The sequence below is a fragment of the Acinonyx jubatus genome, chromosome A3 (genome assembly GCF_027475565.1).
Source record: "Acinonyx jubatus isolate Ajub_Pintada_27869175 chromosome A3, VMU_Ajub_asm_v1.0, whole genome shotgun sequence".
Lineage (NCBI taxonomy): Eukaryota > Metazoa > Chordata > Mammalia > Carnivora > Felidae > Acinonyx > Acinonyx jubatus.
Genome location: NC_069388.1, coordinates 72,904,967 through 72,930,223, shown reverse-complemented (window position 1 = coordinate 72,930,223; position 25,257 = coordinate 72,904,967). Strand labels below are relative to the sequence as shown.

The following is a 25,257-nucleotide window of genomic DNA, read 5'->3' as shown; positions in this document are numbered from 1 at the left end:
CCGAAATCAGTATTTTTCTTATTTAACTTTTAAAACACTGTGTTAGGCAGAATTTTGACCTCCATGATATATGTCCCCTGGTATATGTCCTGTGGCTATGTTACATTGCGTGGTAAAAGGATGTTGCAGACATAATTAAGATTACTAATCATCTGACCTTAAATTAGTGGAGAAATTATTCCGGATTATTAATGCAGACCCAGTGTAATCATAGGAGCCCTTAAAAGGATAAGAGGAAGTCAAAGCATGAGAAGGACTTGACGTGCTGGCTCGAAGGTAGAGGAGCCAAGTGGAAGGCATGAAAAAGAATTGGCTTCTGCCCACAACCTGAATAAGCTTGTGTTTTAAAATGCAGGTCTTATTATTGTTCAGATATGGTGAGGCCAAGGAATCAGGAGACTGCTACAATTAAAAAGATAGTTTGTTATTCACTGTTGGCAAGAAGAGTAGGCTCACCGCACAAGACTGCACAGGAAGTGCTAGTGTCAGTCAAAGGCAGAGTGGGTGGGGAAAATGTGAGCAATTTTCCTTATTGTGGCTTCCAACGAAGGAATGAACTGAGCAGGGTAGGTAGTTTTAGGATTGGCTAGCAGGAATAATTTCCACAGGCTCTGAGGCACAGGGGCTATCCTGACTGGATTGGTTAATTTGCATATTAAAGGTACATTTGCAGGTAAGTCATTTACCGCCTCTAGAAATTAGCCTGTAGAAAGGCAGTCTCTTCAGGGTCAGCAACGTCTCAGATGTCAAAGCATCAAAACCAAAAAGGTATAATTAATGCAGGTTAGATATAGAAGTCTTCCCAATAGTTTCCAGAAAGGAATGCAGCCCTACAAACACCTTGATTTTGGCTTTTCGAGTCCTTCAACAGTGAATCCAGCTATGCCATGCCAGACTTTTGATCTTCAGTTCTATGAGATAACAATGGATATTGTTTTAAGCTGCTGCATTTGTGGCAATTTGTTACAGCAGCAAGAGAAAACTAATACATATGCCAAATCCTCCTTGGTGGCATGTTTCTAATTAATTATCTGGGCATATTATATTCTGCAGAACTTTCCACCACTTTTACAATTACAGTCATGCGGAAAAGGGCTAATTAGACAAGCTGTGTTCAATGATTATTTTGGGCAGGTTTCCATCAAGCCAAATATAATGTAAAATTTTTAATGCTATCCACCATTAGAGCATGGAGGAAAATTAAATCAAGATGTGCTTAGGAAATGAGTTTGAGTTTGTGAAGCTCAAATTCTTAAACTGTTAAAATATTTGGCTATGTGAGATATAAGTAGTAATAACTGCAGTACATACTACTCATCCCTAATAAGCAAATGACTGGCTGTATTAACATATATTTTTGGCCACAACCTCAGATCAAGGCATTGAGAATTCATGCTGTAAGCCACTCACTATCCACCCCAAATAAGCAATGAAAAATTAAAATGTAAAAAGTGGAAATATTAGGGACATGTGGGTGGCTCATTCAGTTAAGTATCCATCCAACTCTTGGTTTCTGCTCAGGTCATGATCTCGAGGTCAGTTGGAGCCCCGTGTCGGGCTCTGTACTGGCAGCAGGGAGCCTGCTTGGGATTCTCTCTCTGCCCCTCCCCAACTTGCACTGTCTCTGTCTCTCTCAAGATACAGCAGATAGATACATAAGGACACAGTAGGCAAAGGCAGCCAGGAACTTGTATTTTTAATCATGATGACTGAAAGTGCCCTATCTGAGGCAGAAGACCAGAGCTAGTCTTACTATTTAACATAACCGACTACAAAGGAAAGGGGGCTTGAAAGAGCTATACCTGACAGCTGCCTGGGGCTACAGCTTATATAAAGCTATATACCCATCCTCCTGAGACAAAACAGATAGCCTCAGAGTCAGCATCTGGGCTGAACTGCCATTGGCTAAGATTAGATCTGTTCTGTCCCTAAATCACCAGTGATAAATGCCTTGAGTTGTCCCTATCACCTGATTCTGAAAAGGGGACAACAAAGACTATGTACAATTGCAACAAAGTAGAAGGGGAGTGAGTGAGCAAAGACAAAGGGAAAAATGCTTACTCCCAAAATGAATCTACAAATCAAAAGTTTATTAACACATGAGGAAAACTAAAAAGCAAAAATGAAAATTAAAAAGGAATTTTAAATGACTATAGGATATTCAAAGAGATAAAGTAATAACACTCTTATGGAAAAAATCAATAAATTGTAAAATAAAACAAGCAAAAATGAAATGAGAACAGGCAATTTAAAAACCAGTTAGAAGTTCTGAAATAAAAATTAGAGTTTATGGAGCATCTGGGTGGCTCACTTGGTTGGGCTACCCACTCTTGGTTTCCACTCAGGTCACAATCTCACAGTTTCATGGGTTCGATCCTGGTGTTGGGCTCTGCACTAGTAGCTTGGTGCCTGCTTGGGATTCTCTCTCCCTCTATTTCTGTTCCTCCCCTGCTTGCACATTCTCTCTCTCTCTCTCAAAATAAATAAACTTTAAAAAAAATTTGGGGGGTTTAACTTTTTAACAACTTTAGTAAGTGAGATAGATAGTGGTGAGGGAATTAATAAAATGGAAGTGTACTGGGGAATTTACCTAGAACTCTGACAGTGAGATAAGGAAGTAAAATCAAAACTTTGAAAAAGCAGTTTAAAAACATGGAGACTCAATTAGGAGTCTCCAACATATGTCTAATGGGAAGGCCACAAAAAGATTGTTGAGGACATGACATAAACTTTTCCAAAATAGGGCCGCCTGGGTGCCTCAGTCAGTTAAACATCCTGTTCTTGATTTCAGCTCAGGTCGTGATCTCACAGTTCATGAGATTAGATCGATTGAGCTCCCCATTAGGCTCTATGCTGACAGCACACTGGGACCCTGCTTAGGATTCTCTCCCTTTCCATCTCTCTCTCTTTCTCTGCTCCTTCCCCACTCATACACATATGCTCGCTCTCTCTTTCTCTCTCTCTCTCTCAGAATAAATTAATAAACATTTTTTAAAAAATTTTCCAAAATAGAAGAAATATAGAAGTTTTCAGATTAAACATGCCCACCAAGTGCTACATGGGATAAGTTGCTGTATTTGGCCTGGAATTGTTCCATTGCAATAAAGATGCTAAAGTAGAAAATCCACTTCTAGAATGTACTGTTTATTTAAAAATCCTTAGAAGTTTAAACATAAGAATTTATATGCTAACTAAAAAGTTCCTTAACAGCTCTGAAACTCAGAGAAAGACCCATAAAAGTAAATTTAGAATTTCTAGTTAAAACCGTTATAAGATTATATCTATCAATATTAAATTTATTATGTCTTCCTAAAATGCCTTCTCCATTTCTGTGGAGTAATAAAGTTGAAATAACCCAGAAAGTCAAAATGGAGGGAAAAATAAAGCTGGGATAGGGTAAGTGCCATACTAAATTATTTGTGTTATCCGAAAGAAGGGCAAATTTGTATTAACTTTAGACTTCAATAAATTATTGTAATCAATAGGTCAATAACTAAATGAATAAAATTGAAGTATAAAACAACTAAGATAATAAAGGGAAAAAAAGATTTTTAAAAATATACATAGTCAATCTGGAGAGAAGCAAACAAGGAGGTAGATCAGTAGGTCAAATTTAAATAAATAAATAAATAAATAAATAAATAAATAAATAAATAAAATGATAGAACTAAATGAAATATATCAGTAATTATGCTTAATGCAAACATTAAATGTTCCAGTTTAAGAAACAAAGATTTTCAATCTGGATTTTAAAGAACACTGAAAAGTTTAAAGTAAAAGGAAGGAAACAATGAGGATAATAACCAAAGTAAAACTGGTGTGTATATATGAATATCACACAAAATCAACTTCAATGAAAAAATGTACTAGAAATAGAGGCTTCCAGGGTACCTGGGTGGCTTAGTTGGTTAAGGATCCGACTGCAGCTCAAGTCATGACCTCGAGTTTCATAAGTTCAAGCCCCACGTTGGGCTCTGTGCTGACAGCCCAGAGCCTGGAGCCTGCTTTGGATTCTGTGACTCCTTCTCTCTCTCCCCCTCCCCTGCTCACACTCTGTATCTCTCTTTCTCAAAAATAAAGATTAAGAAAGAAAGAAACAAAGAAAGAAAGAAAGAAAGAAAGAAAGAAAGAAAGAAAGAAAGAAAGAAATGAGGCTTCTGAATAATAAAAACTTCATTTTGCCAGGAAGACATAATTTTAGAATTATATGCACCTGATGCATGACTAGATACATGACTAGAAAATATGTAAACCAAAAGCTAAACTACAAGGACAAGTAAACAAATCTACAATTATGTTGAAAGATTTAACATAATTCTGTCAGTAGATGATAAAACAAATAAAAAGTAGGGACAAAATACTTGAAGGATATAATTAACAAACTGATCTGATAGAAATATATAAAATACTGACTCTAAAATTGTAGAATGCATATTATTATCAAGTATGTAGAAACATTTGCAAAAAAATTGACCATATACTGTGTCATAAAGCAAGTCGTAACAAATTTCAAAGGATTGAAATCATACAGGTAATGGTTTCTGACCACCATACAATGTGGGAACATAAACTCTTAAATCTCCACTTGTTTGAGAAATTATAAAAGGGGTCAAACGGGTCAAAAATAAATAATGAGAGAAATTAGAAAATAATTTGAACTGAATCAAAATTTTAAAACCTGAATAGCTTTTGGACTGGGAGCTTGGAAGATGGCGGCGTAGGAGGATGCTGGGCTCACCTCGTCCTGCTGATCTCTTAGATTCCACCCACATCTGCCTAAATAACCCAGAAAACTGCCAGAAGACTAGCAGAACGGACTCTCCAGAGCCAAGCATAGAGGCCCATGGAAGAGGCCCATGAGAGAGGGTAGGAAGGGTGGAGAGTCAGTGCGTGTTACATGGACTGGCGGGAGGGAGCCGGGGCAGTGGAGGGGCAGCCCGCCCAGCAAGGCAGAGCCCCCAAAGTCTGGCTTGCAAAAGCACAGGAGCCAGACTCCGTGAGTTTTGACAGCCAGCAGGACTTAACATCTGGAATGTTAAAAGTCAACAGCTCTGCTTGGAGAGGGGGAGGGCGAGAGGACACAGGGAGGGAAAGTTGTTGAGCCCTGGAAGACAGAGCTCAGCTCCACGGGGGGACAAAGGCTCTGGCCAGGGCCATCTCCCTCTCCCATCCCCCAGCCAAAATTCCAAAGGGAACCAGTTCCCCTCACCGAACTTGCTTGCACCACGAAAACACCCAAGGCTGTGCTTCTGTGGATTCATCCGTCCAACGGGTCTGCCTCCCTCCCCGTGCTGAAGGACCCCTCCCGCAGGAGACCACCGAGGGCAAATCAAGCTAAGCCTGCCCCTCCTGCCCCTGTGCACCTTGCGGATCCACCCAGCTAATACGCCAGATCCCACAGAAGCACCACCACAAGCCTGTCAGTGTGCAAGTAGCCCAGACAGGGGCCACACCACTCCACAGTGAGTCCTGCCCCGGGAGAGGGGAAGATAAGGTCACACCAGTCTGACTGTGGCTCAAGCAGTGGGCTGAGGGCAGACACGGGGTCTGACTGCGGCCCCGCCCACCAACACAAGTTACTCCGGACAGCACAGGGGAAGTGCCCTGCAGTTTGGAGCCACCGCAGAGACTACCCAAAATGATGAAACGGAAGAACTCTCCTCAAAAGAAACTCCAGGAAGTAGCGACAGCTAATGAATAGATCAAAACTGATTTAAGCAATATAATGAAACAAGAATATAGAATAATAGTCATAAAATTAATCGCTGGGCTTGAAACAAGCATAGAGGACAGCAGAGAATCTATTGCTACAGTGATCAAGGGACTAAGAAATAGTCATAAGGAGCTAAAAAATGCTATAAATGAGGTGCAAAATAAAATGGAGGCAGCCATAGCATGGATTGAAGAGGCAAAGGAGAGAATAGGTGAAAGAAGATAAAATTATGGAAAAAGAGGAAGCTGAGGAAAAGAGAGATAAAAAATCCAGGAGTATGAGGGAAGAATTACAGAACTAAGTGATGCAATCAAATGGAACAATATCCATGTCATAGGAATTCCAGAAGAAGAAGAGAGAGAGAAAGGGGCTGAAGGTGTACTTGAACAAATCATAGCTGAAAACTTCCCTGATCTGGGGAAGGAAAAAGGCATTTTTCTGTCATTCAGAATAGAAGGAGAGATAAAGGTTTTCCCAAACAAAAACTGAAGGAACTCATCACCACTAAACCAGCCCTACAAGAGATCCTAAGGGGGATTCTATGAGTGAAATGTTACAAGGACCACAAAGTACCAGAGACATCACTACAAGCATGAAACCTACAGACATCACAATGACTCTAAACCCATATCTTTCAATAATAACACTGAATGTAAATGAACTAAATGCTCCAACCAAAAGACACAGGGTATCAGAATAGATAAAAAAAACAAGACCCATCTATTTGCTGTCTATAAGAGACTCATTTTAGACCTGAGGACACTTTCAGATTGAAAGTGAGGGGATGGAGAACTATCTATCATGCTACTAGAAGGCAAAAGAAAGCTGGAGTAGCCATACTTATATCAGACAAACTAGACTTTAAATTAAAGGCTGTAAAAAGAGATGCAGAAGGGCATCATATAATAATTACAGGGTCTATCCATCAGGAAGAGCTAACAATTATAAATGTCTGGGTGCCAAATACGGGAGCCCCCAAATATATAAAACAATTACTCACAAACATAAGCAACCTTCTTGATAAGAATGTGGTAATTGCAGGGGACTTTAATACCCCACTCACAGCAATGGATAGATCATCTAGACACATGGTCAATAAAGAAACAAGGGCCCTGAATGATACATTGGATCAGATGGACTTGACAGATATATTTAGAATTCTGCATCCCAAAGCAACAGAATACACTTTCTTCTCAAGTGCACATGGAACATTCTCCAAGATAGATCACATACTGGGTCACAAAACAGCCCTTCATAAGTATACAAGAATTGAGATCACACCATGCATAATTTCAAACCACAATGCTATGAAGCTTGAAATCAACCACAGGAAAAAGTCTGCAAAACCTCCAAAAGCATGGAGGTTAAAGAACACCCTACTAAAGAATGAATGAGTCAACCAGGCAATTAGAGAAAAAATTTAAAAATATATGGAAACAAATGAAAATTAAAGTACAATAATCCAAACGCTTTGGGATGCAGCAAAGGCAGTCCTGAGAGGAAAATACATTGCAATCCAGGCCCATCTCAAGAAATAAGAAAAATCCCAAATACAAAATCTAACAGCACACCTAAAGGAAATCGAAGCAGAGCAGCAAAGACACCCCAAACCCAGCAGAAGAAGAGAAATAATAAAGATCAGAGCAGAAATAAACAATATAGAATCTAAAAAAACTGTAGAGCAGATCAATGAAACCAAGAGTTGGTTTTTTGAAAACATAAACAAAATTGATAAACCTCTAGCCAGGTTTCTCAAAAAGAAAAGGGAGAGGACCCAAAGAGATAAAATCATGAATGAAAATGGAATTATTACAACCAATCCCTCAGAAATACAAGCAATTATCAGGGAATGCTATGAAAAATTATATGCCAATAAACTGGACAACCTGGAAGAAATGGACAAATTCCTAAGCACCCACACACTTCCAAAACTCAAACAGGAAGAAATAGAAAACTTGAACAGACCCATAACCAGCGAAGAAACTGAATCAGTTATCAAAAATCTCCCAACAAATAAGAGTCCAGGACCAGATGGCTTCCCTGGGGAGTTCTACCAGACATTTAAAGCAGAGATAATACCTATCCTTCTCAAGCTGTTCCAAAAAATAGAAATGGAAGGAAAATTTCCACAGAGACCTAGCAAAAAAAAGAGAACTACAGGCCAATATCCCTGATGAATATGGATGCAAAAATTCTCAATAAGATACTAGCAAATCGAATTCAACAGCATATAAAAAGAATTATTCACCATGATCAAGTGGGATTCATTGCTGGGATGCAGGGCTGGTTCAACATTCGCAAATCAATCATTGTGATACATCACATTAATAAAAGAAAACATAAGAACCATATGATCCTGTCAATCAATGCAGAAAAAGCATTTGACAAAATTCAGCATTCTTTCTTAATAAAAACCCTCGAGAAAGTCGGGATAGAAGGAACATACTTAAAGATCATAAAAGCCATTTATGAAAAGCCCACAGCTAATATCATCCTCAATGGGGAAAAACTGAGAGCTTTTCCCCTGAGATCAGGAACACGACAGGGATGTCCACTCTCACCGCTGTTGTTTAACATAGTGTTGGAAGTTCTAGCATCAGCAATCAGACAACAAAAGGAAATCAAAGGCATCAAAATTGGCAAAGATGAAGTCAAGCTTTCACTTTTTGCAGATGACATGATATTATACATGGAAAACCCAACAGACTCCACCAAAAGTCTGCTAGAACTGATACATAAATTCAGCAAAGTTGCAGGATACAAAATCAATGTACAGAAATCACTTGCATTCTTATACACTAATAATGAAGCAACAGAAAGACAAATAAAGAAACTGATCCCATTCACAATTGCACCAAGAAGCATAAAATACCTAGGAATAAACGTAACCAAAGATGTAAAAGCTGTGTATGCTGAAAACTATAGAAAACTTACGAAGGAAATTGAAGAAGATACAAAGAAATGGAAAAACATTCCATGCTCATGGATTGGAAGAATAAATATTGTTAAAATGTCAATACCACCCAAAGCTATCTACACATTCAATGCAATCCCAATCAAAATTGCACCAGCATTCTTCTTGAAGTTAGAACAAGCAATTCTAAAATATGTATGGAACCACAAAAGACCCCAAATAGCCAAAGTAATATTGAAGAAGAAGACTGAAGAGGGAGGCATCACAATCTCAGACTTTAGCCTCTACTACAAAGCTGTAATCATCAAGACAGCACGGTATTGGAACAAAAAACAGACACATAGACCAATGGAATAGAGTAGAGACTCCAGAATTGGACCCACAAAAGTATGGCCAACTAATCTTTGACAAAGCAGGAAAGAATATCCAATGGAAAAAAAGACAGTCTCTTTAACAAATGGTACTGGGAGAACTGGACAGCAACATGCAGAAGAATGAAACTAGACCACTTCCTTACATCATTCACAAAAATAAACTCAAAATGGATAAAGGACCTGAATGTGAGACAGGAAACCATCAAAACCCTAGAGGAGAAAGCAAGAAAAAAACCTCTCTGACCTTAGCCGCAGCAATTTCTTACTTGACACATCCCCAAAGGCAAGGGAATTAAAAGCAAAAATGATCTATTGGGACCTCATGAAGATAAAAAGCTTCTGCACTGCAAAGGAAACAATCAACAAAACTAAAGGGCAACCGACGGAATGGGAAAAGATATTTGCAAATGACATATCAGACAAAGGGCTAGTATCCAAAATCTATAAAGAGCTCACCAAACTCCACACCCAAAAAACAAATAACCCAGTGAAGAAATGGGCAGAAAACATGAATAGACACTTCTCTAAAGAAGACATCCAGATGGCCAACAGGCACATGAAAAGATGTTCAACATCGCTCCTCATCAGGGAAATACAAATCAAAACCACACTCAGATATCACCTCACGCCAGTCAGAGTGGCCAAAATGAACAAATCAGGAGACTATAGATGCTGGAGAGGATGTGGAGAAACGGGAACCCTCTTGCACTGTTGGTGGGAATGCAAACTGGTGCAGCCACTCTGGAAAAGTGTGGAGGTTCCTCAAAAAATTAAAAATAGATCTACCCTATGACCCAGCAACAGCATTGTTAGGAATTTACCCATGGGATACAGGAGTGCTGATGCATAGGGGCACTTGTACCCCAATGTTTATAGCAGCACTTCAACAATAGCCAAATTATGGAAAGAGCCTAAATGTCCATCAACTGATGAATGGAAAAAGAAACTGTGGTTTATATACACAATGGAGTACTACGTGGCAATGAGAAAGAATGAAATATGGCCCTTTGTAGCAACGTGGATGGAACTGGAGAGTGTTATGCTAAGTGAAATAAGTCATACAGAGAAAGACAGATACCATATGTTTTCACTCTTATGTGGATCCTGAGAAACTTAACAGAAGACCGTGGTGGAGGGGAAGGGGGAAAAAAAAAGTTAGAGAGGGAGGGAGCCAAACCATAAGAGACTCTTAAAAACTGAGAACAAACTGAGGGTTGATGGGGGGTGGGAGGGCAGGGAGGGTGGGTGATGGGCATTGAGGAGGGCACCTGCTGGGGATGAGCACTGGATGTTCTATGGAAACCAATTTGACAATAAATTTTAAAACAAAAATAAAAATAAAAAATAAAAATAAATAAAAAATAAAAACCTGAATATTAGAACTTTAAGATGCAGCTATGATAGTACTTAGAAGGAAATATATAAACTGAATGCACTAGAAAATAATCACTTTTAATTTTGTTGATTTTCTCCCATTCTGTCGGTTGACTTTTAGTTGTTTTTTTTTCAATGTTTATTTATTTTGAGAGAGAGAGAGAGAGCAATGGAGGGGCAGAGAGTGAGGGAGACAGGCTCCACACTGTCAGTGCATAGCCCAACATGGGGCTCATCACGGGGCTCGAACCCACAAACTATGAGATCATAACCCAAGCTGTAGTTGGATGCTCAACTGACTGAGCCACCCAAGTGCCCTACCTTTTAGTTTTGTTGATTGTCTCCTTTGCTGTGCAAAACTTTTTATCTTGATTAAGTTCCAATAGTTCATTTCTGCTTTTACTTCCCTTGCCTCTGGAGACATGTCTGGTAAGAAGTTGCTGGGGCCAAGTTCAAAGAGGTTGCTGACTGTTTTCTCCTGAAGTATTTTGAGGGTTTCCTGTCTTATATTCAGGTTTTTCATCCATTTTGAATCTATTTGTGTGTGGTATAAGAAAGTGGTCCAGTTTCATTCTTCTGCATGTTTCTGTCCAGTTTTCCCAACACTATTTGCTGAAGAGGCTGTCTTTTTTCCACTGGATATTCTTTCCTGTTTGGTTGAAGATTAGTTGGCCATGAATTTGTGGGTCCATTTCTGGGTCTCTATTTTATTCCACTGCTCTGTGTTTCTGTTTTTGTGCCAGTACCATACTGTCTTGATGATTACAACTTTGTAATACAGCTTGAAGTCCAGAATTGTGATGCCTGCAGCTTTGTTTTTCTTTTCAACATTACTTTGGCTATTCAGGGTCTTTTCTGGTTCCAAACTAAATTTAGAATTATTTGTTCTAGTTCTGTGTAGAATGCTGGCGTTATTTTTCTAGGGATTGCATTGAATTTGTGTATCACTTTGGAGGGTTAGTATCCAAACTCTATGAAGAACTGATGAAACTCAACACCCAAAAAACAAATAATCCAGTGAAGAAATGGGCAAAAAACATGAATAGACACTTCTCCAAAGAAGATATGCAGATGGCCAACAGACACATGAAAAGATACTCAACATCACTCATTGAATGTGTATATCACTTTGGAGGTTAGTTTCCAAAATCTATGAAGAACTTATGAAACTCAACACCCAAAAAACAAATCAAAACTACAATGAGATACCACCTCACACCTGTCAAAATGACTAAAATTAACAACTCAGGAAATAACAGATGTTGGCGAGGATGTGGAGAAAGGGAAACCCTTTTGCCTGTTGGTAGAAATGCAAACTAGTGCATCCACTCTGGAAAACAGTATGGATGTTCCCCAGAAAGTTAAAAATAGCACTACCCTATGAACCAGCAACTGCACTACTAGGTATTTATCCAAAGGATACAAAAATGCAGATTTGAAGGGGCACATGTGCCCCAATGTTTATAGCAATGCTATCACCAATAGCCAAATTATGAAAAGAGCCCAAATGTCCATCAACTGATGAATGGATAAAGAAGATACAGTATATAATATATACACAATGGAATATTACTTGGCAATCAAAAAGAATGAAATCTTGCTACTTGCAACAATGTGGATGGAACTAGAATGTATTATGCTAAGTGAAATAAGTCAGTCAGAGAAAGACAAATATCATATGGTTTCACTCATATGTGGAATTTAAGAAACAAAACAGATGAACATAAGGGATGGGAAGGAAAAATAAAATAAGATAAAAACATGGATGGAGACAAGCCATAAGACTCCTAAATATAGAGAAACTGAGGGTTGATGGGGGGGAGATGGGTGGGAGATGGGATAGATGGGTGATGGGTATTAAGAAGGGCACTTGCTGGAATGAGCATTAGCTGTTTTATGTAAGTGATGAATCACTAAATTCTACCCCTGAAACAAATACTACACTATATGTTAAATAACTTGAATCTAAATTTTTTTAAAAAGGGAAAGAATGAATGGAAATTCATAAGCTAGATATTTATCTCAAGAGATTAGACAAAGAGAAGAAAAATAAAATTAAAGAAAGCAGAAGGAAAGAAATAATAAAGATAGAGGGCAGTTAATGAAGAAAAACCAACAAAACTAAAAGTTTCTTTTTTAAAAGACTAACAAAATTGATAAAATTTAGGGCACTTGGGTGGCTCAGTTGGTTAAGTGTCCGACTCCAGCTCAGGTCAAGTTTCTGACTTCAGCTCAGGTCATGATCTCACGGTTTGTGGGTTCGAGCCCCATGTTGGGCTCTGTGCTGGCAGCTCAGAGCCTGAATCCTGCTTTGGATTCTGTGTCTCCCTCTCTCTCTGCCCCTCCACTGATTGTGCTCTCTCTCTCTCTCTCTCTCTCAAAACATAAAATAAACATTTAAAATTGATAAAATCATTATGAAATTAATCAGGAAAAGGAAGAAAGAACAAATAACAAATATCAGAAGTAAAAAAGAGAACAGCACTACTGACTCTGCACATGTAAACAAATAATAAGAGCATATTATTGACATCTTTTGCCAGTAAGTTTTGAAAATTTAAATGAAGTAGAAAAAAATCATAGAAAAACATATCAAACTGGCATCAAAAGCAATAGAAAACTCTAAAGTCCTATAACTGTTAAAGAAATTAAGTCAGTAATTTTTTTAAAAAAGCCTGCCCACAAAGAAAATTCCAGGACTAGATGACTTTACTCTTAAGTTCTCCCAAACATACAAAGAATAAATAATTCCCATTTTACATAAACTCTTCCAAAGAATAGAAAAATAAGAAATATTGTCCAATTCATTTAATGTGGCTAGCATAATTTTGATACCAAAACCTGACAATGACAATATAAGAAAGATTATTACAAAAAAAAAAAATGTGTCAGTACTGGTTTAATAATTGTAATAACTGTATCATGCTGATGCAAGATTTTAATAATAGGTAAAATTGTGGATGGTGGCAAGGGTGAATGGAAACTCTACTTTCCGTTTAATTACTCTGAAAACCAAAGTTTATTATTTAAAAATGTTTAACTGTGAGAAAAAAAAAGAAAAATACATTACAGACCAAACTCACTTATGACCAGAGAGATGCAAAAATTCTAATAGAATATCCATAAATCTAATCTAGCAACATGTAAAAATAATAATAGATCATGGTTAAGGTGTATTTATCCTAGAAATTCATGGCTGGTTTAATATTAAAAAATTAAGTAATGTAATTCACCACATTAACAAATTAGAGAAAAATAATATGATCATCTCAATAGATGCAGATCAAAGCACTTAATAAAATTTAACACTCACTTATGATTTAACCAAATAAAACTCTTAGCAAACAAGGAACAGGAGGAAATATTTTTAATCTGATAAAGGATATTTACAAAACATACAACAAATATCACACTTAATTTAAATGCTAAAATTTTTCCTTTGGAAATCAGGAACAGGACAAGGAAGACTGCTATCGCTGTTTCTTTTTGTTGTTTTTTTGTTTTTGTTCTTGTTTTTGTTTTTTGTTTTGTTTTGTGAGAGAGAGAAAGAGAGGGGGAGGAGCAGAGGAAGACAGAGAATCCTAAGCAGCCTTCAGCTCCACACCCAGTGCAGAGCCTGACTCCGGGCCTCAATCTCACAACCATAAGATCATGACCTAAGCCAAAATCAAGAGTCAGACACTTAACCAACTAAGCCACCTAAGTTCCCGGCTATCACTGTTTCTAATCAACATTGTAGGGAAGGACCCATTCAGGAAGAAATTTAAAAAATTAAAAATAAGAAACTAAAGTAGAGAAAAAAAACTAGCATTATTTACAGATGATAATGATTTTATACAAAACCCAAATAAACTGTTATAATTTAGACCAAGAAGGTTTAGTAAAGTCACTGAATATTAATTCAATGTCCAAAAACTCTATTTCTTCTCTATACCAGCAACAAATGGAAAGCCTAAGTTTATAAAAGACATCATTTACAATAGCATTAAACATTACCAATTACTTAGGAATAAATCTAATGAAAGATTTCTAAGACCTTTATAAAGAAAATCTTAGAGGGGTGCCTGGGTGGCTCAGTCGGTTAAGCATCTGCCTTCTGCTCAGATCATGATCTTGTAGTTTGTGAGTTCAAGTCCCATATCGGGCTCTCTGCTGTCAGCACAAAGCCTGCTTTGGATCCTCTGTCCCTTCTCTCTGTGCCCCTCCCTTGCTTGTGTGCTCTCTCTCTAAAAAATAAATAAACATTCCCAAAAAACATCATAAAACTTTGTTCAGAACACTTAAGACAACTTAAGTAATGGAGAAGAATACTATATTCAACTATTGGAACACTCAATAGTAAAACTATGTAACTTCTTCCCCAAATTTATTTGTAGATTCATGCAATCTTATCAAAATCACAAGCTTTTATGGTACTTGACAAACTACTTCTAAAATTTATATTGATGCAAAAGGCCAAAAGCAATCAAGGCACTTGTATTAGTTTCCTGGAGATGCCCTATGTAACAAAGTACCACACACTGGGTGACTTAAAATAACAAATTTATTGTCTCATATTTCAGGTGGCAAAAATTCTAAAATCCGGGTGTTACAGGATTCCTTTGAAACCTGTACAGAGAATCCTTCCTTGTGTCTTCCTATCTTCCAGCGGTTTCCTGAAAATCTTCAGCTTTTCTTGGTTTGCAGCTGCATAACTCCAATCTCTGCCTTCATGGTCACATAGCCTTCTCCCTGTGCCTCTGTCTTTATATGGCCAGCATATTATAAGAATACCCATTATATTAGAATAAGGGCTCACCTGGGGCACTTAGGTAGCTCAGTAGGTTGAGCATCAGACTCTTGATTTCAGCTGAGGTCATGATCTTACAGTTCATGAGACTGAGCCCCACATCATTCTCTCTCCCTCTCTCTCTCTGCCTCTCACCACTCCCTTGCATGAGCATGAGTGCAAACACTTTGTTTCTCTCCCTCTCAAAAAAAAAAAAAAGATGAATAAATATTAAAAAAAAAGAATGAGGGCTCACCCTACTCCAATATGACCACATCTTAATGAATTACTACTGTAATCACCCTATTTCCAAAAAAAAAAGTCATATTCTGAAGTTTTAGAGATGTCAGTATATCTTTTGGGGGAAGGACACAATTCAGCTCATAACAGTACTTTTGAAGAGAAAACATCCAGAAGAAAATTTGTTCTACTGGACAACAAGACATATTACAAAGCTATAGTAATCAGAACATTATGGTATTGGCACAGGGACAGAAAAGTAGATGAAAAATAGAGCAGGAGATCTGAGAAACACCATAGAAATAGGTTTGTGTGACACCTGGCTTGTGACAGAGATGGCACTGCAGAGCAGTGAGGATGGAATGAACTTTCCAAAAGATGATACTGGGACAATGAAAAAAATGAAACTGGACTCTTATATCATGCACAAAACTGAAATCCAGCAAATTTTAGAAAATACAGGATTATTTCTTCTTGACTTTGGACAAGGGAAGGATTTTTTTTTTTTTTTGAGAGACAGAGAGTGCAAGCAGGGGAGAGAGAGAAAAAGGGAGAGAGATTCCAAAGCAGGCTCCATGCTCAGTGTGGAGCCCAACATGGGACTCAATCCCACAACCTGGGATCATGACCTGAGCTAAAATCAAGAGTATAATGCTCAACTGACTGAGTCACCCAGGCACTCCAGGAAGGATTTTCTAAACAAGCACAAAAAGTACTCATATTAGAAAAAATGACTGATGAATTAAAATTAAGAACTGCTTATAAACAACAATATAGAGTGTAAAGAACTCTCAGAATAGGAAAAGATATTTGGAATGCATATAACTAATAAGGAATTATTATCCAGAATATAAGTAACTGCTACAAATAACAAGGAAAAAGTACACAGGAATAAAAATAGGGAAAAGATTTGAATATCCAATATCCAGTTGCTAAACTGTGCTCAGGTCATGATCCAGGGTTGTAGGAGAGTACCCTGTGTCAGGCTCCACGCTGAGTGTGGAGCCTACTTAAGATTCTCTCTCTCCCTCTCCCTCTCCCTCTGCCCCTCCCTCACATTCTCTCATTCTCTCTCTCTCGAAAATAAATAGATAGATTAATTAATTAAAACATTTTTAATGAAAAAGATGCTAAGATCAAATTGATCAAATCTTTGAGGAAACACTAAAGTTATAGAAGAAAGATGAGACAAATAATTGCTGGCAGAAAGGTGGGGAAAACAGAAAACATAATGTAAAGAAACCAAAGGAGGAAAGATTTTCAGTATTTTTCCAGCAGTGGTTTGGAGGACTGAGAGAAAGTGATTGTGCTCAGTGATGGAAAAATTTTTAGTCACCTTAAACAGAGTGGCTTCAGCAGATTGTTGAAGGCAGAAGTCAGGCTACAAACAGTTTTGGACTTTCTGGATCACCCTAATGCAGAGAAAGTGAATACAGTCCTTTCAAGACTTTTGGTAGTAAAAGGGAAATAACATGAGTAGTAAATCAAAAGAAAAGGGCCTTTTTCCAGATAAAGAAGAGTACCATGATTTCAGACAAATAGACTACAATGAGGAAATATTAAAGACGCAAGATGGTGTTCAGAGTAGAGGGAACAATGTTCTGAGAGACAGAAGAACACAAGTGCAGGAGCTAGTCTTTGAAAGGAGGAAGAACACACCCTGTTTGAGGCAGAAGGATCTTCGATAGCAAAGTGTACAATATTAAAAACTCAGAGACCAAAACATTAATAAAAGAAAACTCTGTGCACTGTTGATGGAAATGTAAATTGGTGCAGCCACTATGGAAAACAGTGTAGAGATTCCTCAAAAAATTAAAAATGGAACTATGTGGTCCAGCAATTCTACTTCTGGGTATTTATCCAAAGAAAATGGAAAAACTAACTCAAAAAGATACACGCACCTTCATGTTCATTGCAGCATTATTTTCAAAAGCCAAGACATGGGAACAACATAAGTATTTATTAACAGATGAATGGATAAAGAAAATACAGAGGGGCACCTGGGTGGTTTAGTCAGTTGAGCCTCACAGTTCATGAGTCCAAGCCCCACATTGGGTTCACTGCTCTCAGTGCAGAGCCCACTTTGGATCCTCTGTCCCCCTTTCTCTCTGCCCCTCCCTTGCTCATAGTCTCTCTAAAAAAATAAAAACATTAAAAGAAAAAAATAAAAGAAAATATGATATAGATATGTAGATAGATCTAGATAGATAGAAGGATAAATATATATAGAGAGAGAATGACATATTATTCAGCCATAAAAAATAAAATCTTGCCATTTGTGACAACATGGATAGACCTTAAGGGCATTACTCTAAGTGAAATAAGTCACCTATTAAGTCATAGAAAGACAAATACAGATGTTCTCACTTATATGTATAATCTTAAAAAAAAAAAAAAAGAAAAAGAAAAAAGCAACCCAGCTCATGGATACAGAAAACAGATTGCTTGTTACCAGAGGCAAGGAAGAGGTGGGAAAGGGGAAATGGCAGTCAGAGAAATTAGTGAAGGAAGTCAAAAGGTACAAACTTCCAGTTAGAAAATAAATCAGTAATGAGAAATGTAATGTACAGCATCGTGACTACGGTTAATAATACTATATTGCATAATTGAAAGTTGCTAAAAGAGTAGATCTTTTTAAAAAAAGAAAGTATTTTTACTTTTAATGTTATAATGGAGTCTTATAATGGAGTCCAATCATTAATGGAATTGATTCCCCAAACAAAGAATACAGCAGGTATTGAAGGGAAAAAAATGCAAGGTTACCAAGGTAACAGGAATTCTGTTGATGGCGGGCAAAAGCAGTCATTTCCTCATATGGTTACCATATGGGCAAGGATCACCACCTACTACATATAGATGGCAGAAGTTGGAGATGAATTATTTTTTTCATGAGGGACTTCTCAGTAAAGACTCAGAACGTCTTCATTACTTAGGGGCTTGTGTTAAACAAAGTGTTGTTGCCTTGGTTCTGTTTTTACTGTGGTTCATGATGTGCTATTTTTGTTGTTCTCAGAATTACAGTCATCTGCAGTCAATGAGTGTGATAAAGTGTAGACCTTGAGGAAAATGCAAAATGTTTGAGCTGGACAGTGTAGGAAACATGAGAGGGAGTCAGTTGTAGACTGCATTCCAAATATTCCAAAATATCAAAGAGGGTGAAAACAGGAAACTCATCTAATCCACCGTCATCATTACATCTGGGAGTTGGGGGGGTGGGAATGAGGCCTAGAGAAATGGCTTAAAGAAAAGCAAAGTTTGGAACACAGGACCATCAACCCATAGTCCAGTGTTCTTTATGCCTTACCATATTGCCATGTAAAATCAAAGTTTTTTTGAGCCCAATTCCTTCTTTTTTGAGTTATATTAATGTGCACATAGGAATGGAATCCTAGCATTAACAGTAAAATTATCAGTTCCCATACTTTCAGATGCATGGTAGGTGTCTTTGATTATCCTTATTCTGGTCTTTGCCAAACTCTCTGGTCTAGGAGAGACCAGAGAATATCTAAGCACACGATATTTCTTTTTTAAATTCCAAAAATAAATTGTAAGTACTATAGGGATAAATTTAGAATAAAAAGTTATCCAATAGTATAGGATTTTGTATAAAACTGGTATTTAAAAAAAATTTCCAATAGCTTCCTAATTTCTAAATTTAATCAAGCGCTCACTTAGAGTGAGATAAATTAACCCGAGGAACTATTAAAATAAATGTACTTATTTAATCACAAAATGTATTAAAATATTGAAAATTTCTAAATCTCTTACTAATTAGTATCAAATCATATTATTAAGCTGTCCTGGAAATTACAAAAAGTTTAAGTACAGCTTGAGGACAAGAATAAAAGGGTAGGGAAACACTTCATTAATCTTATTAATCTTACATTTTAATCATCCCAAAGATTAGTAAAATGTTGATGTGTATAAAACAGCCAAATGAAGCTAATCAATTTATGTAAAAATGAGAAAGCCATGGAAAATATCTTTCTATAAAACTGTGGTACTACTTTTTAAATGATCAGTTTCTGTTTTTAATTATCTTCTATTTGCAGAATAGCAATCTGACTATATACTCTAGGAAAAATCATAATTAGATAAGGCTCATTTTCTTAAAGTTATCCATGTTAGATCTGAATGTGAAGAGTTGTCAAAAACAATCTCAAGGCAGCTGTTTCCAATTATGCTTATTTTGACAACTGAAAATGAGTAAACAAACCAAAAATAGTTTAATATTTTGACCAATGCAGCTCCTTAATACTAAACAAAATTATGCTTTATAGTGGTATAAAATTTAAAAAGCACATTTTAGTGCTTAAACAGGAAGGAATTATTTTCTTAAGTTCTGCAAAAGTTAATTATTATACAAATTCAGGTAGATGATATACAAAGCATATTTTCATAAACAAAAGAATTCCAAAGAAATCATGCCTCATCAGTAAATGAGATACTCAAATCCACTCAACACAAGCAATTATAAAAGGTTTCCACCATATGTGATTTTTGAGGGATGAGTCAAGTATAATGTCAATATCAATAATAATATAAATATGACTTGGATCTCCTAAATATTCTCCAACCTGCAAAAGTAGATTCGTACCTACCTTCATTCTTTAAAAAACAAAAAAGCACTTTTATAGGAATTTTAACTGTTTGGAAGGAATATTTTTTCATATATGGAAACAAAGTATAAATAATACCAATGAGGCAGAAAAGGAAAAAGAGAAGAAATGTGAACAAGAGTTGTCAAGCATACAAAAGTCCTAGAATAATACAGTGAAAACAGTATAGGAATCCGGGTTGTCCTCATCTAGACTGCTATGAAATATTGGGGACACCATTTAATCTTTGTATTTTTTGGCCAAACATCTTTTTTTTTAATGCTTATTTATTTTAGAGAGATTGAGAGACAGAGAGAGAGAGAATGAGCAGAGGAAGGGCAGAGAGAGAGGGAGATAGAGTCTGAAGCAGACTCCAGGCTCTGAGCTCTCAGCACACAGCCTGACACAGGGCTCAAACCCATGAACTGTGAGATTATGACCTGAGCCAAAATCAGACACTTAACCTACTGAGCCACCCAGGCACCCCTGGCCAAATATCTTTAGAATAAGGACCCATTCTTCCTTCATTACAAATCTGCATTTTTCTTTGAAGCTTGCATTAAGACCCTTTTATGGAAGACCCTTTCTATTGTTTCAATAGAAAACAAGTGAAGATTCCAAGGCAGCTTTGACCTTATGCATGAAATCCTGTAAAACACTAGAAGGTCTGCCCGCTCCCAGATACCTATCCAATTATTCTGACATCATCTGAAATTTCCACTAATTTGTTATATAAGTAGAGTTTATTTGTGGATAAGGAATTAATTCTAAAACATTCCTATTGTAAAAGTGTAAAATGTTATATTGATGCTAATATTTTTCCAACCGTCTACCTTCCTGTACGTGTCTAGGAACAGGTGTGTATAAGGGAAATAGACACAATTATTTCAGGTCAATGAATCCCATCCTTCCTCTGGATGGTAACAACGAAGAAAAGATCCAGAGCATGAGATATTGTCTAAAAGCAAGTTTGTGAGGGCTCTGAGGGTGAAGTCCTTAAACACAGCCATATGGGAACAGCCATGTTGTACCAGACACTTGGGGGCAGTAGGAAAACCAAAAAACAACATTTTCCTATTTCACCATTTGATCTCCTAAATACCTTCTGTTGCCAGAAGTATTCACAGTATAATAGCATGTTGAATGTACCAGAAGAAAGCAACAAGGTACAGTACTGTTAAGATTTATGTGTTTCCACATTTGGTAAAATGGGCTGTTTCTTCATACATATGTGCCTTGTTTTCTACCTTTGAGTTTGAGTTCTGCTTATCCCAAACTCCTTATCTGCAGGCCAGGCATAAAACACAAGACCAGTCAGGACCATTCTACCTTAACATTAAACAATTAAGGCTAGAGAGCAGGAAGGAGAAGCAGGGAATAGCCATCCTTATATATTTCGAAAACGAAATACCATGACTTTCCATATTGGAAATATCAAGCCATCCCATGGACTAACATTAGGATCAAAACCAGATGATTATCCTGTTTTTCCTAAGAAAAAATTACACCCTACTTCACTTAAAAACCAGAATCTAATTTTTATCTTGGAAAAAAAAAAACAGCTCTTTAAAGTAAATATTTCCCCAAAAGAAAATCAGCTAATTTACTTGGGTGGAGGAGAGGAGAGGGGAGAGATAGAAGAGGAAAGAGAAATGAATTGAGGTTTGTGTGAGGCATAAGTAATTTGAACTCCGGACATGAACATGGATCTTTACGATTAGTAATTGTTCTGCTATTCCGGGGGAGAGCAGAGACGAAGCTAGGGTTGAAAACAATTCAGGATTGACCAGAGATGAAAGCACTAATTCCAGTGCGGGTGGGGGATAGGATTCAAAATGCTGGAAAGCTTTGTTTTCCTCACCCTGTGTCTTGGAACCGCCAGATCAGAAGTTGGCAACTCTATATTAAACATCATAACAGCTGGGATGAGGAAACTCTTCACAGAAGGGCCACCCCAAAAGTCAGGAATGAAAAAATGCTAGAGGAATAAACACAACAAAATCCCTAAGGAAAATATATCTGGCCACTGGGTGGGTATTAGCCTTGTGTCATACTTGGTATGCACTGGAATTTTCTTCCTTTAAAATAAAGACTACTTTCCTTTCAGAAAGTTGCCTGATTTTTAGGTATTCACCCATCTTTCACAAAGAACTTCAATTCTGAGTATATAGTGCTCATAAAGGCTTTATTTTTAGGGGAAATATGAGCACAATCCCTTAATCTAGAGTTTGAAAACATTACTTATAAGAGCCATTGGACAAGAAAAAAGAGGAAATGTTGAACAATTTCTCCTTTTGGAAGAAACAGGCTGATTTTCTACAATGTCATTTACCCTGAAGGGCATATAAGACTATAGTCAAGTCCTAGGATGCCTCTTAGTAGAAGTACAATAATTACCCTACCTTCATTCTGTATCTTTTCTATGTTTCAGTCTACTTAAACTCCTTCCCCTGGTGCCTCAGCATCCAAAACTCTGTCATGGTTCCCCCAAAATGATAGCTTTTTTTTACCACAAAAAAGCTATTTCACACAAGAGAAGTTATGCACTAAACTTGGCCCTAAATGTTCATACCTTTGCTTTCACTTTATTTACTGACTCTCTTCCCATCGTCTCATGACCTCTTATGCCCATCATCTGGTGTGAAAACACAGCGTTTAAAAACTACAAGGTGAGAACGTATCCCATGAGCAGGCAGTCAGAAGACTCTGGAAAATAATGTTGAAACACGATCAAAGTCAAGGGCAGAAAGAGTATCCAAATAGACAACAAAAGATTCAGTTCCTTAACAGAGCTTTTTAACATTAAAGAGAAATCCAGAAAAACAAAGCTTTCATAATATAACTTGTGCCCTCCCCCTCACTGAACAATGAATTTTCTAAGTATACATCAGAGAAAATACTAGAACGTATTGACTTTGGGTAGCAACATGGGTAGATATATTTTCTTCTCTAGACTAAGGAAGGAATAGATTTCAAGTGTAATACATGAGATTTGTGTTAGACTTTTTTTTCTAACTTTAGGGGAATAAGTTACTGGAATACAGCCCCAGAAGACCTCCTCTGGAAACTTTCAGAATAAGTTAGTTATTGGACAGAGGTTCCTGGAAAAACTAGGTGAGAGCTTCTTTAAGCCAGGGACAGGCTAGATAGAGTAATGTATGTGAACACTGGCTTAGCAGTCGAGTGTATTCTGGGTGTGAATTCTGCTTCTACCAGTTATCATATTGGTGATCTCAGGCAAGTTACTTAGCCTTTAAAAGTCCCAGTTTCTGAGCTATAAAAGTGAAGGTAATACCACTTCAATTCACTACAACTTCAACAGGGTTGCTATAAGAATCAAATGAAGTAAGTAAGTACTGGCACATGGAATACAAATAGTGATAATAATAGTAATAATAGGGGCTCCTGGGTGGCTCAACTGATGAAGCGTCCAACTCTTGATTTCAGTTCAGGTCATGATCTCACGGTTGCAGGATTGAGCTAAAATTCTCTTTCCCTCTCTCTCTATTCCTGTTCCCATGAATACAACTACAGCTCCTCTCTCTCTCTCTCTCTCTCTCTCTCTCTCTCTCCTTTTCAAAATAATAATAATAATAATAATAATAATAATAATAGTAATAATAGCTAAAGTGTATCTAGTGATTACCAAGTGCCAAGCACTATTACCCACTATGCAACTTATTACTGCTACTACCATACATATTTATCAACATATCCCCAGTACCTAGCACAATGCCTAGCATAATAGGCATTCAGTAGCTATTTCTTGTATTGAATTAAATTTCTCAGCATTACTTAGACTCAGGCAAGAAGTGAACAGTCCAGTCAACCAAATGAATTATCTCTCAAAAAGCATGACTGTTATTTTTTTTCATTGAATTTACTTGTTTTCTTTTTTAATTTTAGTAAACTGAATGGAAATTTGGGTAGCTTATACCCTAATATTCATGAATGGCAGCAGAAGATAAAACTACAGACTAATTTTGCTTATAAACACAGGCATAAATATCCTCAATCATGAGTGGCCTTGAACACATGATATGTAGCATTTTGTCATTTTATTGAGAAGCAGATTTGAACCACACACAAGAGAAGACCAATATATGAGGACCAGTCATAAAGATATGCTTGGTGTGTGCACTGGAGGAGGGCCCACTGAGAAGGCAGCTTTGCCCTTCTCTAGATCATTATCTTTGTAGTAAGTCATAAAGTTGTGGAGGAAAAGGCTTCTTTGTGGAATAATAGGCCCCCACAACCAGCCTATAGTAGTATTCATGAATTTGGGAATTCTAAAAGGAATTGGGACAAATTCCTAGTAGATGTGAAGGATATATCATAAAGAATGTGGTAACTGTGAGAATTATAATCAGATCATGTAAAAGCTACCCAGTTGGAAGACCAAATAAATTCTCAGAAATTCAGCAATAAATGCTGGTGCAAGGGGCACCTGGGTGGCTCAGTCGGTTAAGCATGCAACTTCGGCTCAGGTCATGATTTCACAGTTCAAGAGTTCAAGCCCTGTGTCAGGCTCTGTGCTGACAGCTCAGAGCCTGGAGCCTGCTTTGGATTCTGTGTCTCCCTCTCTCTCTGCCCCTCCCCCACTCATGCTCTGTGTCCTCTCTCACTCTCTCAAAAATAAACAAACATAAAAAAATGCTGATGCAAACTTACAAAATTCAGTTAATCTTTACCTTATTTTTCTAAGTATGATATGTTCATGATTTCCTGTTTAATTATCTTAAGATACTTTTTAAAAAAAGCTTTTAGACATTTTCACATTTTCTAAAATATTACAAGCAATCAAATGTCAAGCCTACCATAATAAAATGTACATGCAGAAAATATGAAATTGCTTTGCATTGTAACATTAACTTAACCACATTACAGAGTAAATATTATGTTCTTTTAACATCATAAGAGTAAACTAATGGCTCAGAAACAACATGTGTGATCTGACTAAATTAGTGTTACTATGGAAACTTGATATTTTCAATTTCCCAACCCTTAAGGTCGATTTCAACACTGCAGTATGCTGTGTTTTCCATTTTGCTGCTATAGTTCAGTACAATAGAAAAGCATGCTGCAAATCAAAGTTATTAAGGACTCTAAACTAAAACTGGGAAATAAAAGTAGGAAAAACTATATTCTTCTTTCAGAAAGTTCAGTCATATGTCATCTATGGTTCATTCCATAACCCAAGTCCTCATCTGGCTTGTCTTTATTTTTCCCAACAGTTCTCTGGCAGATTCACAAACTCAAAATAAATAGTATTTTTC

General features: G+C 37.1%; 1 long non-coding RNA gene across 4 annotated transcripts in view; it reads right to left on the bottom strand.

Moving 5' to 3' along the window:
• LOC106976773 (uncharacterized) overlaps window positions 1–25,257 on the bottom strand; it is a 96,949-nt gene that overhangs the window by 46,756 nt on the left and 24,936 nt on the right. The window contains exons 3-4 of one of the 4 annotated variants that reach the window (XR_008289318.1): window positions 15,174–15,345; window positions 13,236–14,601 (exon numbers count right to left, since the gene is read on the bottom strand). This is a non-coding gene — a long non-coding RNA (uncharacterized LOC106976773). Of the gene's footprint in view, window positions 1–13,235; window positions 14,602–14,900; window positions 15,346–22,553; window positions 22,688–25,257 lie in introns of those variants that run through there. The other 3 variants (XR_001430531.3, XR_008289319.1, XR_003424818.2) reach the window with 3 other exon arrangements.